We start from the raw sequence: 20,057 nt of genomic DNA on the forward strand, positions 1-20,057 counted from the left end.
ATTAAATATAGATATTCAAATGCAACCTATGTAACTTTCAAACACTGATTAAACATCAGTTTTAAAAGTTACAAGCACATAATCTTAAAAACATTAAAACACATATTATTTATTTTTAAGCTGTAAAAATGAAAATCGTTAAAAACTATTATAAAAAATAAATCAAAGAAACAACACTTTGCATAAAAAAACAATTAATCATAGCAAGATTTTAAAAATTATTAATACATATCCTTAATAACGACAAAAAATATCTTAAAAATATTTGTTTTCAAGAAACTTGTTTTAATACATACACTGTATATAATTATTATATTATTTATCTATAGGACGATTCAAAACTTATCGTTCAAATTTCTTGGGTGATGGGGTAGGGGTAATACGTCAGGAAGTTTATTTCACATAGCAAATTACATCAGCAAATGTCATCTGCATGGACAAAATGGGCAAGTGAACACAAAGAAACATTACAGTTAAGTGGTAACGAATGTGACTTTTATTCCAACAAGGTAAAGTACAAGTTCACAGTAGACGCTCAAAATTGCGACCATTTACATGAAAACAGGATTCGCAGCGGCGTTGCATTGACCACCGAACCTTTTCAAAAACGTCATGGAATATCACGCAAAATGCCTTCAGTGGCCACTATTCGTGCAACAAGGTCCATTTTACTGTCGACAAGGGTCTCGTACACATGGTCTTTGATGGCCCAACAGAAAAAGAAATCCGTGGACGATAAATCAGGTGACCTAGGTGGGCAAGCGATCGGTTCATCTCTGCCGATCCATTGAGTTCGATTCAATTAATCATTCTCAACAATTGTGCTATGGTTTGGAGCTTTGTCATGTTGATACCACCTATCTCGGTGGATATGCCGATACCATTGTCCTTGATATGGCAGGCGTTTTTTAAAAATATTCGGTGGTCGAAACAATGGCACTGTGAATCTCGTGTTAAAAATAAGCAAATACCCGCGTTAAACAATAAATTAAAAATTTAAGAATAAAAGCATTTTATATCAAATTTATTCAATTCTTTTACAAAATCAGTTCTTCACCTTTAAATCAATTTTGGAAATATTTTATTTTTTACTAATATACAAAAAATTTTTCCTGCAAAAATGTTCAGAAAATAACTTTATTAAACTGAAGTATATAAGTTAATAAATAAATTATTGTATAAGTTATATGTTCATTTTATAAAAGTAATTTCCTTTTAAATAAACACTAATTAGAAACATAATAACCTTATTTAGCCAATTAGTAATTATTTCTGTTGCTTTCGAAAAGCAGCTTTATGAGTGATATATTTTAAGAATTATAGTCTTTATGTTATAATGTCATTACTTATAAAAGCCTTAAAATATTCATTTCATCTAATGTAAGTATTTTCTGCAATCTGTCAACTTAAACTATCTTTTGAGATTATTTCTTTATTTAAATTATTTAATAAAAATTATTTTTTGATGTATTTACAAGTAAAAGTAAAATTTAAGGGCTGAAATACCGCCTAACAACCGACTGTTATCTATTTAATGTAAATGCAAACTTTATAATCAACTCTTTAAATAAAATAAGATAGAATAAAAACTGTATTAAGAAATATAAACACCAATCAACTATAACTTTTTTTACTTTTACTATAATATGAAAAATAAAATTGTTATTCACTCTGAAACTCAAGATTTTTTTTTTTTACTTCTAATATTAATAGTTCAATTAGTACGAAATACGAATGTATCACACATAATTAAATGAGAGATAAATTTATATCCAATTTTTGAGTTAAAATAGCCCGCCAATAATTTTAAGATCAATATTTTTTAATGATCTATAACATTATAATGGTCTACTCATTTTCAAATAAAAACTTTACTCTGTGTAATTACATAATAATTGTTAATAGTTTCTTACACATTTTAAAAAAGAAAAGAAAATTCCAAGGCTTATAAAAATATTTAGATTTTCTAGGGGTAATTTCTTTGTTGCCGTTAAGTTTAATAATGCTATATAATAAAAGATAAATTTCTTCATTAGATGCATTAATTTGCAATATAAATTTTCATGACATTCTTAAAATTTTCACTTTGTACATTTATATACAGTGTTAAAGTATTAAACGTAACGAAAGAATATATTAATTTTGATTTCAGAATTATAAATTTAAATGTATAATTTTTAACGCAATTAATTTTCCTGATAAGCTCTCAGGAGACAACAAGCAAAACTTCATATTTTCATTTATTGACTCAATAAAAATTTATTTTTACGAAAAGATTACTTATTAACCATATTTATCATTCAAAAAATAATGAAGAAACAGAAAAAGTTAAGCATAATAATTCGGCTTTAAATATATTTTTTCTTATGCTCCGAAAACAAAATATTAATAATAGGATGATTTATGTTTGTTTTTGTACTGAAATTAATTAAAGGGCTATCATGAATATTTCATAAAGAAATAAATAAGCTTCAGCATCAAAACCGCTATTAACTAAAGACAACTTTTTTTGCATAAAACGTAAGAAGCTAAAAAAACATGAGAAAATAAATAGCTTTTGATAAAAAGAAATGAATAAAAAATTCCATTGTAACGTAAATAAAGTTGATCGATAGATTTTACTAATACAAAAACATGATATTTTAATGCAAGAATGAAAGTATTATCTACCAAATATTTTTTTTAAATAAGTTGCGAAATCAAAGTTAATTACATGTTTATTTAAAAAAATAAATATAATTGCTAAATTAAATGAAAATTATCCGCATTGTTTCCTATGTCAGATTAGTTCTTCCGCTGGTGTGATAAGGAAGTTTGGAGAGGGGGGCTTGTGTGTCATCCTTGTCATCTCATTGTGGCTCAAAATATCGTTCCAAAATAGTCCTAGAAATGTTTTAGAACGGGAAGTTAAGATAACTAAATAAATAAAAAAAATTTCAAATTAGTGGCAAAACGAATTAAAGATTCGATTATATTCACAAAGTTAAAACACTCGAATAATTATAAATTAGATTGCTCTCTTTGCTATTCGCGTACTTGGCTGAAAACTTTTATGAAAAATGAAAAAAATAAGTAAATACCTCTTTTTTCAGGGATTTCGATGAAATATTACATGCGACACTAAAGTTATGGAATTTCGTTTCATTATTTTAAACATAGACAAACTATTTAGGATTTTATCTTTTAGCTAACAGTTACAACAGTAAAACACATGTGACCTAATTGTTTTCTACAATAGTTTCAAATAGTTGCTAATTCCAGAACGTAGTAAACGTTGTGAAAAAATATGAGAGAATATAAAAACAGATTTTAAAATGAAGATTATTTATTCAAAAAAAAGTAGAATATTTTTCATTTTACTTTTTTTACTTTTTACTTATTTTATAAATATTATAGAATCTTGCAGTTCATATTTTTTCAGAATCTTGCAATTCATTTATTTCCAGATGGCACCACTGGAGCATAAAACTTATTTAAAGTATTCTATGAATTGATAATTAAGTTCTATAAATATTAAAATAGTATATTATCATCTGTAATAAATACGCTTACAACATTGCAAATATACACAGAACAAGAATAAAGAGAACAATTTATTACAAAATTCCATCTTTATAAACATGTAACAATTTAATCAATGTGTAGTAGATCATATTTGATACTTTTATGCAAACATCAGTCTTTTTGAGCTGAAAAAGGATTGATGGAGATAAGAGACTGAAAAAAAAGGATGATTGTCTAAGTTCAACCAACCAAGCAAGAGAAAAACTTTTATTTCTTCGTAATTTCTTATTAATAAATTCTAGCTTGCTTCAGATTGAAGCGATAAAACTCTCTACATTGTGTTGTATTTATTTTTTGATCGGTTAAATTTAATGTTCTTTCATTCGTTTTAAATTAAAAGCTGAATACTTTTTTGTCCGGATTCACAATTTTAAGTTTGTCAAGACATACATTTTTAGACGACTGTAATTTCTTTTAGATGAAAAGGAGATTTCAATGTCCCGCTTTAAGTCATAATGATTTATTAAAAAAACAATTAACGGGTATTTAGAAACTTATAAAAGAACCAGTTTGTGTAAGTTTTCACAATTTTTAAATTAATTATTTTATACCATCTTATTAATCACATAAATCAGAGCCTGCATTGAGCCAGGAATTTCCAGAGTTAACTTCATTCCTTTATTTAATTGCTCTGATTTTCTTTTTAGATCAAAACACACATCATCATGCTTTCATATATTTGAAATAATATTGCGATTTGCTTTGGAAAATAAAATACAGCAAGCCATGATCTAATATAACATTACAAATATGGAAATCCATATAATGAAGAACAAATATTGGCGCAATTGAGCTAATAAAAACCATTGCTACGTTACTCTAGGTTCAGAGTTGAGTTTAAAACCAAAATTTATATATTTTTTTTTCTTTAAAGGTATTTATTTTAGCATAATTTTCAATAATTTATAATAATCTTCCTTAAAAATACTTATTATATATACTAATTTTGAAACTGATTTAAAATTCAGATTTTTTTTCATTCCGATTCATATTACTACTAATATATGTTCGTATATGGAGATGTTGTTTCTCGTATAAATAGTATATCCAACAACATATAATATAACACCCCAATATTTCCGATCTCAATATCATAATTTCGATTTTGAAGTGCAGCCTTATTTTGGCGAGCAAAATACACGCCATTATAATACTATTCCGCAACATATCCCTACAGCATGCTGCCCATTCAGTCATGCTTGTGCGCCAAACTGGCGCCTTAATGCGTCAGCATCCCGTGGTAATTACAATCTTGATCAATAAAGTCGTACTGGAAGTGAACATAGGATTAGGTCCTCGGAGGTGAATCGAACTGACATCTGTTATGTTGTTGATTGTAGTGAACAGCGTGAGGATTAGCAATCGCTTTACCATAATCGGCTCTATACTCATTAGGCGGCACAAATGTAGATAGTTGTTTCAGTTCTAGCTTCGCATTCACCGATTTCTAATATTTTTGAAAATAGTTAGGAATAGGGTTTGTCCGCTTCATTTCAGTCTAGATTAACTTGAAAATTGAAACTATTGACTATTTTTTTTAATTTTTGAGAATATGAAGACAATTATATATAAAATGCAATTACGTCGAATTTTGTATAAAATTCTTGATTTCTTATATAAGAAAATAAAATAAACAGCATGCCTTTTAATTAACTTGAAACACTTGTGAAAGCAGCATCACTTCAGTATGATAATATATAGACTTGAGAGCAGGTAAAAACTTCTATTTGAAGCTAATCGCTATATAATATAATAAGTGCTTTAATACTTTATATTAAGTATGCAGTTATGAAGAGTTATCAACTGCATACATAATATGCATTTGATTCATAATTAAATTCTAATTATTCTGATTTATTTCAAAAGAATTTTTTTATTATTATAATATCCGAGTTTATTTTTGAATAACTTTAAAATATAATTTATTTTAAAATGAAATATATTGTTTCTTATTTTTCTATTAATTAAAACTAATTAAATATCATACATTTATGACTTCACAAGAAGCCGTTTTTAATGAGAACTGTAGATATGAGAACTGTAAGCATAAACTAAATAATTTAATATTAAGCCTTTTAGAATATTAATTTTTTTTACTAGTGCTTTTCCTCTGACAGTGTCATTTGTGATAATTCAAAATTGTATTTCTACAATTCTTCCTCGTAAAATTGAATTTCCATTGAAAATTTATTAAAAACTTATTTTAACTCTCGTGTTTAATGCTTATATATATATGGAGTTTTCACATATTTCCTTACGCGATTGAGTTTTGAAATTTTATACATTTATGTGTTCTCGATATTAAAAAACTTTGCGAATGTTTTTACAATTTCCTTTTCAATTAAAAAAAATTAATTTTAAAAACTTTTTTTACAATTTTCTTTTCAATTAATGAAATTTTTAAACTTTTAAAATAGGATTAAATCATACCGTATGTTTGGCGCAGTTTAAACAAAAATGGTTCTTGCGCCAATAAACTCCATCAACCAACCAACCAACCTTTTCATTTAAACTATTAACATAATTAATTCCGCATAGCTACTGCCCCAAAAATCAAGAATGTGGGGGGGAAAACTTTCATAACTCCAAAATAATAAAAATGATAAATGAATAAAAGGTACACAATAATTAAATTAGAAAAAATTATTTATTGCAATGCACTATTAAAAGTATTTTAAAAATTATTTTTATTCATTTTTTTAATTACAATAATAGTTCTTCATTCTTCGTATTGCTTATTCAGACAAGGTTTAATCCAACTTTATAAAATCGAGGGTAAATTTCTTCCTCTGTAGAAGAAGAATATTTATACTAAGCATTTAAAAAAAGCTTTGAAGAACGTCAAATTTTGACAGATCTTAAAAAATACTTTCTTGATTTTTTTTTAATTGTTCCAAAAGATATTCATGAAAAAGGAGAAAAAAATCAGAAAGCTTTGGTAATATAAAGCTTGCAATTAAGAAAAGTCCTTAATTGCAAGTACAAACTTTAAATAAAAGGAAGATACTACGACATTTATGCCCGAACGTGAAAGCAGTACTCGAAACGGAGAAACTCCCAATTACAGGCAAGATTCGTTTGGATACACTCTGATTAATGAGATAGTTTTTATAGAGGTAGATTAAAAAATGCGAGTTTGGTTTGCGATTTGGAATGGGTGAAAGATTTGCTAATTGGCTCTGGATATTCCATTTTATTACTGATCAGATGAGAAACAGATGACAGTGTGTTGCAAATGACAATCACCAGTTTTACTAAGTAGTGTTACTGAACTCAGTTGTAGTGTAAATTCAGCAACTAACCACAATGAGGAAATGAGGAGAAACACGATATATTGGCTTGCTGAAAAGGCATCTAAAAAGTGCAAATTATATCTTTCTGTTGTAATCGTATTCTTTCAAATTTGATATCAATGTCAGGGATTGGGTTTTTAAAAGAAAGAACGGCAATTCATTCTCTTGAAAACTTCAGCATATGAGTCAATATATGAATAAAGAGAGATGATATTCTTTTAGTTTTAATGAAAAATATGCATTTGACAATAATGAGATGATAACATAAGATATGTTGCTGAAATAGAAAACAAAAGAATAAAATCTACATCTATTAGAAATAATCTATTTTTTACGTTTAATATAGGTATAAGCCAGCGAAGAACTCAACCCAAAATTTTCTCGCATACTCTCAGGCACACACACACTATTTCTGTACCGTACCCCGCCTAAATTGTAAGCTTCGAGTAAAATCACAAATGCCTTACATCATATAATTAATAATCATAATAATTACGAGAATAATAATTGCGAATCATATGATTTTTTTTTTTGGGGGGGGGGAATGATCCTTGGCGTGTTGTTAATACACAAGTAATCGGAAATGGAATTTGTATTTTAGACGCTTTTCTTCTATTTGAGTAAAAAATATTCACTGGAAACTATAATTCTATCCACAAAATCACGTGTCAAACTTCATTTATTTAAATGATTGCGTTTTTTTTTAATTATTGTATTTACATGCATGGGAAAATATCTACTAACAAACTGCTAACTCTTTGAAGTATTTGGTTCGAAACTTGATAAGAATCTACATTTTGGGTGTTGAAACTTTGTGCTAAATTTTATATATCTAGTTTTCGACATTTTGTAGATATCGAGTTCACTTATGCTCGGACAGCGGGATAGATGGACTTTCTATGAATGGATTTTGTTTCAAATTTAAGAAAAATCTTCAAATTTGATCTTAAGTCAATATATTTCATTCGTCCAACTGAAAGGATTTTTGAGCTATCGTGTTCACAGACAGACATACACAATTCTAAAAGTGTTCTTCTGAATATGGGAGATTTGAGATGACAAAATCTCAATTTGAAATTGTATGACGATTATAATGTTTCATCTCTGTTCTCGAATACAAGAAAGAAAAATCCAGGTTTCCCAACAATTCCTTTTTCTGAAAAATATCTACATATTTCAGATGAATAAAAAGAGATTTTGACTGATATCGCAATAATTCAGCATATTATTTCAAAAAGTTAAATTTTAACTGTATTAATGGATTTGCTTTAAGAAATATTCTTAAATGAACTATTTTAAAAATGTTAGACTTGTAAACAAATCTTGTGACAAACAAAAGTTGAATATTTATTTCCATATACGTTCAAAATTAATCGTCTATGGTAACTTGTTAACTTTAGCTTGTAGTTAGCTAAATTTTAATCTAATACATTTGAATAAGGTTCCACTTTAAGGCACTCTTAATTTATATAATGCATGAAGCATAGATAATTTGTGCCAAACTTAAATTGAATACTTACTACAAATTGTGCTAAATTAAGTCGTAGAATAGAATTTGAACTGACTTGGTGCTGAAAGTTTTCAATTTCAGATTATAATAGTTTTGTTACCAAATTCATTAGCCGTGCATATGGGCTAAGTGCATATTAAGTATGGCTGTCATATATGTATGTTAATTATGTGGGTAAGAAGTTTGAATTATGTCTGATTCACCTAACAGTGATAAAAGCTTTCACAATTAAATTATGGAATTTTATAATTACTAAATACACCCTGAATATGTCATCACTGGTTTCAAGAAGGGAAATTGAATTAAACAAATCTAATTGTTCCAACATATATTACAAACTAAAGGCATCGTAAAACATCTAATCCTCAAGATTTTAACATCAAAGCTGAAACTAGCAAATCAGTTCTTTTCTTATTGCCTCAAATAATTCTCTAGCTAAATTATAGTTTCATTTTAACATGTGCTTCAACGGAAGTAGTTAAAAAAATATATGCCATTAGGTAGTAAAAATAGAATATACAAAACCTTCATTTTCAAAAATGGTTGAAATATAAGTGTGATAATGCAATCATTTTTTTTTTTTACTTTACCTATACTTTTAATTTATTTTTAACTATAAAATTGTTTTCACTGAATAATTTTCATACTGAAATCCTCAAATTAAAAAAAAAAAATAGGCAATGAAGGGAAATGATTGAAAACTTAGAGATTTCAATTAATGATATTAATAAATAATTAATAATATTTTAAAATTCATATTATTGTTGCGTAGATACTATAGTATAGAACTCAATGACACACACAAGAGGTAGAGCTAAACCAATTTATTAACTGAACTCAGAGACAAACTTCTGATTTTATATTAGCAGGGAAAGTTCCAGAATACTTTTCTGGAGATATTAAGAAAAGTCCAGAACACTTGTCTGGTAAACTAAAGAAATGTCCAGTATCTTCTGGAACATGAAATAAAGGAATTAAATATTTACATATACTAAGAATCGCATTGTCTCTAGCGGGATTCGAATTTAAAATCTCTTGATTATGATACCAGTGCCATGACCATTCGGCCATAGAGATTCGAGTGTCTTTCTTCAATGCGGCATTATTAATTTTAAATATTAATTTTTCTATCAAGCTGATGAACAGAAAATTAGTAGACGTTTAATTATTAGCATTAATGGTACTAACTCGCAATGGTCATCTATAGAATTACCACTATTATTTCTTAACGTCAATTTGAAAACTCAAGCATATAAAATGCATCAAAATTTTCCATTTTAATAGGCATGTGTGGGGGCAAATAAATATCCTTACTAAAAATATATGATTTAATTATACACGTGTTATTTTTATACCTATTATCATTTGTTTTTATTAAATATCTCCAGTTAACGATCAACCTTATTATTCCTGGTAATTAATGCTTTAACAATAAATCATTACCTAACTACCTCATTAAAGTTATACGATACGAAACAAATTAATTACATTTAGATTATCTTCAGTTTTTAAAATATTACTGAAAATAAATCAGTATCACGTTTCATACGATCGTGTTTTCACACACTACATCATTTTTCGTCTCTCTTTTTTCTGTAACATGAATTTATGCATTATGGAACCAATTAGTGAACTTAATTGCGCCGTTTCACATAATTAATGAATGAAGCTCAATAATTATTCAAAGTTCTGAATGATAGTTGTTGACTTGGATTTTAATAAGTATGGTTTTAAGACAAAAGAGTTCTATATTTTTTATATAGAAATATTTTATAAACTTTTGTTAAAGATCATGTAAAAACGTGTTAAATTTAGAATGCGTTTGTATTTACTAAAAAAGAAATTATCAACAATTAAGCCAAGAATATGAAAAGCAAGCAAAAAAATAACAACATTTCATGAGTGAACAAAATATTGAACTCTGCGATAAGGAAATTTGTAGAAAATGATAAATAAAATAAAGATCAAGATAAATAAAGATTAATTAATTTTAATTAATTGGTTTAAATTTAAGTTTATTTCAATTTATAGATTAATTTAAATTTTAAGGTTAATTTAATTTTTGTTTTCTTGTTTTAGTTATAATGTTTTAAGAAAAAAAAAATTGTTAGCTATATTTATTATTCTGGTCTTGCAGCTTTAAATCGAAAGTTTCGATATGGATTTATAAAGCGGTGAAAATTTCAGCATAAAATAAATATTTAAAGAAAACTATTTTGGAAAATTTTATAAAAGTGATTCACACCAGATGAAAATGCACTTTAATGCACTTCATTCTATGTCGTTCTCAACAGCAAAATCAGTGATTGAATATTTATTGGCGAATTTTTTCGTATTTTTTAATACATGATTGATTTGTGTTTCGCAATAATAAATATTCACAATATGCAGTTTTGCAAATATTATCCATAAATTGTTATGCAATGTTATCTATTACTGACAGATTTTTCTATTCAGTTAGCAAATAACTTACTAATGAATACAGTAATTACCTAAGAGTTGAGATTTCTGCCAATAATAAAGATGAATGTGTGTATGCTGGCATTCTAAAAAGTAGATCGTTGACTTTAACCAACGTAATTGAAAACAACTTTACTTTTCAATATATAAATGTGCGTTTCAGAGAAAATTTATCTAAAATTTTCATTAGAATTTTAATTAATTATAGATACAGCAACATTTTGGTGTTTCTCCATCAAACTTTACAAAAATATTTTTTGCAAAGAAATCATTTTTATGCCATTTTCTCAATTAAAAAATTAAAGCATATAATTTCGGTTTGTTATCGCGAGAATTTGTCATTTTTCTAAAATTCAGTTCAATCATGTGATTTTGTTTTATTTTTATAAGCTGGGGAAGAAATATTTCTTCTTATTACCTGCGCTATTTCAAAAAGGAATAAGAAAACGAACTTGCAGTTACAAGAAGCAAAATATTAACTTATTCGTTAATTACATTAATTTAATCATTGCATTTATTATAGCATTATGATATCATATCATTTGACTGCTCAAAAAGTGTTTATGTTTAGAATTAATAGAACATATGTAAAGCAAATAAAAGAACTAAGTTTTGATATTTATCACAAATTGATGTATAATACAGGTACTTCAGATCACTAAAATTTTTCTCATGTTTGTTGCAAAAACCTGGAATTTAAATATTCTAGAAGACTACCTGCCTTTATTGGTTTCCCATAAATTATTTTAATATCATATGATGAATAGTGTTCTGAAAAATTAGCATAATGAGGAAATCCTCTGCAACAACAACAAAAAGCTGAAAGCCTTTTAACATTTCTAATCGCATCAAGATGAACCGGGTGAGTTGACGATCACATAATGCCTCAATTGGTTTTTATTATACACTTGAGGTAAGATGAGATCGTCAACTCACCCAGTTCATCTTGCAGCGATTAGAAATGTTAAACGGCTTTCAGCTTTTTGTTGTTGTTGTTTACTTGCACGGTCAACAAGAGCAAGATATAAATCATTGGCGATTGCAAAAAAAAAGCATTTTTTTAATGGAGTCAGTATAACAAATAATAAACAAATCAGCGATATTTTATATGACAGACCTTTAAAACTACAAATCGTTATTGGAAATGAACGATCATCATTGAACTAGTATCCTAGTATCTATCATTATTCATAAGGTCATGAAGTTCGAATAATAAGCATAAAAACTAAGTCATTCTTTATCTTACCCCTTTCGCCAATTAAAATATCATCAAATTAAATGATATGGTGAATTATATCATTTAATCCATACCATCGTGATATTATAAGAGTCGACGTCATTTATGCGATCATATAATATATATCAAGCAAAACATATACATTTCTGAAATAAGAAAGAAAAAAAGGACATCACTTCTCTGCACAGAGTAAGATAAATTCATATAAGATGGTATGGAGAATTGGATTTGCTATATAGCAGTGAAATCGAACTAATCGGCTTCTTTCATGTTACCACATGATATATTTTGACCATACTTCTTGCAGAAAATACTTGTTTGATATACAAGAAAGAGGAAAAAGGAGAGAAGAAAATTGGAGAAGAAAAAAAAAGTTGAGGCATTTTGGCACAAGGTAAAATAAGATAAAATATGATAAAATAAGATATTATAAGAGTCGACGTCATTTATGCGATCATATAATATATATCAAGCAAAACATATACATTTCTGAAATAAGAAAGAAAAAAAGGACATCACTTCTCAGCACAGAGTAAGATAAATTCATATAAGATGGTATGGAGAATTGGATTTGCTATATAGCAGTGAAATCGAACTAATCGGCTTCTTTCATGTTACCACATGATATATTTTGACCATACTTCTTGCAGAAAATACTTGTTTGATATACAAGAAAGAGGAAAAAGGAGAGAAGAAAATTGGAGAAGAAAAAAAAAGTTGAGGCATTTTGGCACAAGGTAAAATAAGATAAAATATGATAAAATAAGATATTATAAGAGTCGACGTCATTTATGCGATCATATAATATATATCAAGCAAAACATATACATTTCTGAAATAAGAAAGAAAAAAAGGACATCACTTCTCTGCACAGAGTAAGATAAATTCATATAAGATGGTATGGAGAATTGGATTTGCTATATAGCAGTGAAATCGAACTAATCGGCTTCTTTCATGTTACCACATGATATATTTTGACCATACTTCTTGCAGAAAATACTTGTTTGATATACAAGAAAGAGGAAAAAGGAGAGAAGAAAATTGGAGAAGAAAAAAAAAGTTGAGGCATTTTGGCACAAGGTAAAATAAGATAAAATATGATAAAATAAGATATTATAAGAGTCGACGTCATTTATGCGATCATATAATATATATCAAGCAAAACATATACATTTCTGAAATAAGAAAGAAAAAAAGGACATCACTTCTCAGCACAGAGTAAGATAAATTCATATAAGATGGTATGGAGAATTGGATTTGCTATATAGCAGTGAAATCGAACTAATCGGCTTCTTTCATGTTACCACATGATATATTTTGACCATACTTCTTGCAGAAAATACTTGTTTGATATACAAGAAAGAGGAAAAAGGAGAGAAGAAAATTGGAGAAGAAAAAAAAAGTTGAGGCATTTTGGCACAAGGTAAAATAAGATAAAATATGATAAAATAAGATATTATAAGAGTCGACGTCATTTATGCGATCATATAATATATATCAAGCAAAACATATACATTTCTGAAATAAGAAAGAAAAAAAGGACATCACTTCTCAGCACAGAGTAAGATAAATTCATATAAGATGGTATGGAGAATTGGATTTGCTATATAGCAGTGAAATCGAACTAATCGGCTTCTTTCATGTTACCACATGATATATTTTGACCATACTTCTTGCAGAAAATACTTGTTTGATATACAAGAAAGAGGAAAAAGGAGAGAAGAAAATTGGAGAAGAAAAAAAAAGTTGAGGCATTTTGGCACAAGGTAAAATAAGATAAAATATGATAAAATAAGATATTATAAGAGTCGACGTCATTTATGTGATCATATAATATATATCAAGCAAAACATATACATTTCTGAAATAAGAAAGAAAAAAAGGACATCACTTCTCAGCACAGAGTAAGATAAATTCATATAAGATGGTATGGAGAATTGGATTTGCTATATAGCAGTGAAATCAAACTAATCGGCTTCTTTCATGTTACCACATGATATATTTTGACCATACTTCTTGCAGAAAATACTTATTTGATATACAAGAAAGAGGAAAAAGGAGAGAAGAAAATTGGAGAAGAAAAAAAAAAGTTGAGGCATTTTGGCACAAGGTAAAATAAGATAAAATATGATAAAATAAAATATTATAAGAGTCGACGTCATTAATGCGATCATATAATATATATCAAGCAAAACATATACATTTCTGAAATAAGAAAGAAAAAAAGGACATCACTTCTCTGCACAGAGTAAGATAAATTCATATAAGATGGTATGGAGAATTGGATTTGCTATATAGCAGTGAAATCGAACTAATCGGCTTCTTTCATGTTACCACATGATATATTTTGACCATACTTCTTGCAGAAAATACTTGTTTGATATACAAGAAAGAGGAAAAAGGAGAGAAGAAAATTGGAGAAGAAAAAAAAAGTTGAGGCATTTTGGCACAAGGTAAAATAAGATAAAATATGATAAAATAAGATATTATAAGAGTCGACGTCATTTATGCGATCATATAATATATATCAAGCAAAACATATACATTTCTGAAATAAGAAAGAAAAAAAGGACATCACTTCTCAGCACAGAGTAAGATAAATTCATATAAGATGGTATGGAGAATTGGATTTGCTATATAGCAGTGAAATCGAACTAATCGGCTTCTTTCATGTTACCACATGATATATTTTGACCATACTTCTTGCAGAAAATACTTGTTTGATATACAAGAAAGAGGAAAAAGGAGAGAAGAAAATTGGAGAAGAAAAAAAAAGTTGAGGCATTTTGGCACAAGGTAAAATAAGATAAAATATGATAAAATAAGATATTATAAGAGTCGACGTCATTTATGTGATCATATAATATATATCAAGCAAAACATATACATTTCTGAAATAAGAAAGAAAAAAAGGACATCACTTCTCAGCACAGAGTAAGATAAATTCATATAAGATGGTATGGAGAATTGGATTTGCTATATAGCAGTGAAATCAAACTAATCGGCTTCTTTCATGTTACCACATGATATATTTTGACCATACTTCTTGCAGAAAATACTTGTTTGATATACAAGAAAGAGGAAAAAGGAGAGAAGAAAATTGGAGAAGAAAAAAAAAGTTGAGGCATTTTGGCACAAGGTAAAATAAGATAAAATATGATAAAATAAGATATTATAAGAGTCGACGTCATTTATGTGATCATATAATATATATCAAGCAAAACATATACATTTCTGAAATAAGGAAGAAAAAAAGGACATCACTTCTCAGCACAGAGTAAGATAAATTCATATAAGATGGTATGGTGAATTGGATTTGCTATATAGCAGTGAAATCGAACTAATCGGCTTCTTTCATGTTTTCACATGATATATTTTGATCATACTTCTTGCAAAAAATACTTGTTTGATATATAAGAAACAGAAAAAATGAGAGAGAAAAATTGGAGAAGAAAAAAAAAAGTTCCGACATTTTAGCACAAGGTAAAATAAGATAAAATATGATAGTATAATGATTGTTTTTACCATATAACTGAGAGATCACATGAATTAACTATATTCATGCTGTTATGTGAAATATATCAAGTATGATTTTTTGAAACAAGGACGCAATATACTTCTAGCATAAGAAGTAAACTGTATGGTTCCTTTCAGCATAAAGTATGATATAATCAGATTTAACAGTATGAAATATTAGTTTAGCCAAGTGATTTTCAAATCGCGATAATCCATATCACTTTTTTTGTATTAATGAAGAAACTTTTTTTAAATTATTTTCAAAGTAAAAAAGCTGGTTCTAATAAGATAATCTATAATATATAAGTCTATGAAAAAAATTGAATGAGCTGTGTGAAAGGATTTTAATTATATGGTAGACGAAACTCATCACCATAGATCTTCATTTCATTTCTTCTTTCTTTCTAGTCATTGATAACTATTATACAATAAAAAAACTTCTTCCCCTAGTGTCTGGGAAAGTATCGGTTTCCTGTAATTAGTTCTCTTTGATCTTATTCAAGATTTGATTCATTCGTCTCAATATTCCTAGATAGAGTAATTATATATAGGATTTTAATTCCTGCCTGATATCTCTTCGAATCTGTTCTATTATATTTTTGATAGCTTCATTTTCAGATATCAAATCTTGACTTTTTTTATAGTTGTATATTCATTTAAAACTAGTATATTCATCAAGTCACATTAAGAGAATAAATCATTATAGTAATTAGTTTTCTACTTATCATTTGGTTTTAAAATTGATTCTGGAAAAATAAAATCGTTTGAATTTAAATTTAATTAATCTTTATTTATAAGAATGTGAGTTTATTTAAAAACATAATTATTAATCTATTAATTCTGATATTTTTAATTTATTTTCAAATTTACGGGAATTTTAAGTTGATATGAATGTATTCACCTCTAGCAATATATTTTAAAGCAAGAAATCATTATCTCAAATATTCTGGGAGAATAGTAATCATTTTAACGATAATATTAATTTATCGTTAAAATGATTACTATTTTCCCAGAATATTTGATTACTATTTTTTAAAGATAATATTAATTTATGAAATATGAAAAAAAGCCAATTTCATATTTCATAAATTAATATTATCATGAACATGTGATTTATAAATGAAATTTAATTCTGGATAGATAAATGGGATAAGATAGGAGATAAGATAACAATTTTATTGATTTTAGAAAATAAATCATGTTGGTCCTTTTATAAAATCCTTCATTTGTTCCGAATTGCATCAAAATCATGGTACAAAAGTAAGACTCTGCCACAATAAAAATAGCATCACTTTACAATTTGTCAATTTTTTATTACTATTGTTAATGTTATTTTTTCATCAAGTTTCCATTGAGGAATTCACCTGAATGAAAGGTTGCTGAATTTATTTCAATAATCCATGCAAATATCTTCTTACATGCAACATTAAATAAATAAAGCCTTACAGCCTACAAATTATTAAAATGGGACACAAAAATAACAATATAACATCAACAAAAATAATACTACGACAAAACTGAATAAAAATAACACTACAATAAAACTAAATTGATTGAAATTCAGTACACTTTGATGATATTTGAAATGTTTCTATCCGGATGATATGCTTAATGGAAATAATATTGATCATTTAATCAGATTTAAAAAAATAATATAATTATAAATTAAATTCATAAAGTGGATATCATTTCTTTATTTCAAAGTTTCATAAGCCTACTTTCACACTTTCAACAATCAGTGATGTGAAAAATCCATTGTTTACAATTTTGTGATAGCTTCACCAATTTAGTAAAAATGCTTGTATATTGTATGTAATTAGAAAGTTAGTTTGTAATTAAAGAATGTGAAAATTATCTAATATATATTATAAAGAGATAAATTTTTAATTGATAGACATTTATACGAGAACATTTGTTTAAAGTTAAAACAGGATCTATGGTGAGATTATTCCAATGCAAGATGTCAAATAATTAAATTGGAAAATTTTATTATTTAGGAAGTAAATATGATGGAATTTCATTTACTGAAGTCTGTAATAGCTGAGTATTCAATAACAAGATTAGCGTCATTGCTACATTTTCAATAATTTTATTCCCTAAATTTTGCTGTAAGTTCTCATGTAAGTGTAGAAGTATTTCATTTTTTTTTTTTTAAATTCAGATTGTAGAATTGTATAAAAATTGTAGAAAGCGTAGATTTAATTAAAGAATAAAACTGAGAGTTTTAAAAAAATAGGTGCAAAGGTCAATAATACAACAACAAAGAGACAACCCTACATTATTCGAATTTGTTCAAATTATCCCTAAATTATGCATTTCGAATGAATTGATTATTATTTCAAGTATCCTTTAACATACTGGAATAAATATAAAAAGAAATGTTATCTTAATATTTTACAGCAAAATAAAAAAAAATTAAGATTAAAAAAAAATATTGGCATTTCCAGCTTGTCTATTGATCAAATTTCTTCTATTAAAACTTTGGCCAAGAAATATCATAGATCAGGTATTCATTAAAAGTCAATCCTGTCATCTCAACTGACAATTATATATGGGCGAGCTTTCTTTATTAACATAAAACGAAAAAAAAACTATGATGAATAGCATGTTCATCATAATTTTACTTAAATAATAAATTTTTCAATGTTCATTATGATGAATAGCATACCATTTTAACTATAGGAAATGATATAGTATTCAATATCAGCATTTAATAGTTAAATGTTAATATTAATAGGGGAGTCTTCTTGTCTACGTCTTGTGACATCCGTATGAGTCTTATTATTTATAAAATATTTCTGAAACGATTCTACGGAACCGATGAAAGTTTTCAAATTTTCTTCCTAAGCAATAGGAAATAATTTATCAACACAGATACAAGAGATAATATATTATTGATTTGTTTTAGTATCTTGGAGAATCACATATTTTACGAGCTGATCATACTCGAGAAATTAATACAATTTATCACCATGAAAGAAGGATTTTAATCATATTCCTCGTACCACAGAATGTATAATTAAGCAACAATTTCGCAAACGTCTGAATTATTTCTATAACGATGGTTAGAAAACGTTGCCTATACCATTTCGAATTCTGAATCCCCACATTTTATCCCGAAATGCTGAAACAGTAAATTTGAGTAGGTTGAGATTTCTTTCGCACAGGTATACTATTCACGACTAATTATATGAGGAGAAACTTTGCTTATTGTTTATTGGAAACTTAGTCTCGCAATTCATCATGAGTTGAAAATAATAAATATTCCAAACGATACTTTAATCATTAATTCCTGCTCGTGCATGTGTGAATTGTGCACAGAGTGACGAAATATATTGAACTATATGACAGTACATTCATGAGTGAAAAATAATGAGCATTCAGAACAAGGGGAATGGAACATTATCATATCCCAAAATTTACAGTTATCCGCTATGAAATAGTAAATTATTCTTAATTTATAAAAAAAAATGTTGGTTTGGTCACATTATGTTTTGTTCATAATTTTCATCTATGAAATAATGAGAAACTTTTGAAATATTAGCCTCTTTCTGAAGGAAAATTAAAAATATAATGGTTTTGCATACTTTAGATATAAGATATATATATTACTAAATAAAAAACTTAACAATTACCCCTGTTGTAAAAATATAAACTTTTGAATAAAGTTAGTTACATTATTTATGATATGGAATATTTTACTATCATCTTTATAACCTTATTTATAAAGTCTAATTTTCTTCATCATATTAACTTTTTTTTAAGTTTAAGAAAAAACCTTCTATAAGGTATTACTGTTTTATATATCATAATCATGTATCATTAAACCTTTGTAAATCGATTATAAGAACAATTGTGTTAAATTAATATCATTTGTGAGCAATGTTATGATATATCAATTAATATCATAACATTGCTCATTTTGAGTTTTTAACTATAGCGAAATATATTTTTTTAAATAAAGGAGGTGTTATATTAATTACGAGAATATGTATTTTCTTCTTATCTCAGGGGGTTCTTTCCCTAATTTACATTTGGATGAAAAAGTAATCATTCATTTTAGAAACAAAACTTTTCCAAAATACAACTTTTAAATTACATTAGTAGTAGTATTTTTAGCATTATTACATTACCTATAGATGATGTTTAGTTAATAAATTATTTTTAAAAACACATCTTAAATATTGATTATTTATTCTCAAAAGATATACATCTCATCTACATGTCTTACCATTATTTTAAACTAAAAAATGTCCAATGTCACCGAATTCCTTTTCCTGTTAGCTCACCTGTTCTCCTCTGACAGAAAAAAAAATTTCTTTTCTCGAATATCTCAACAGATCGTGTAATGAGAATTGGTTTACAAGATTAAAAGTTACTTAACTATATTTATTCATTCCTTGATTAAAAGAATTTAACAATATAATGAAAGATTAGCAATGCCCAAAGAAGAAGACATCAAAGGAGTTCAATATAT

This window comes from Argiope bruennichi, chromosome 8 (assembly GCF_947563725.1).
Source record: "Argiope bruennichi chromosome 8, qqArgBrue1.1, whole genome shotgun sequence".
NCBI lineage: Eukaryota > Metazoa > Arthropoda > Arachnida > Araneae > Araneidae > Argiope > Argiope bruennichi.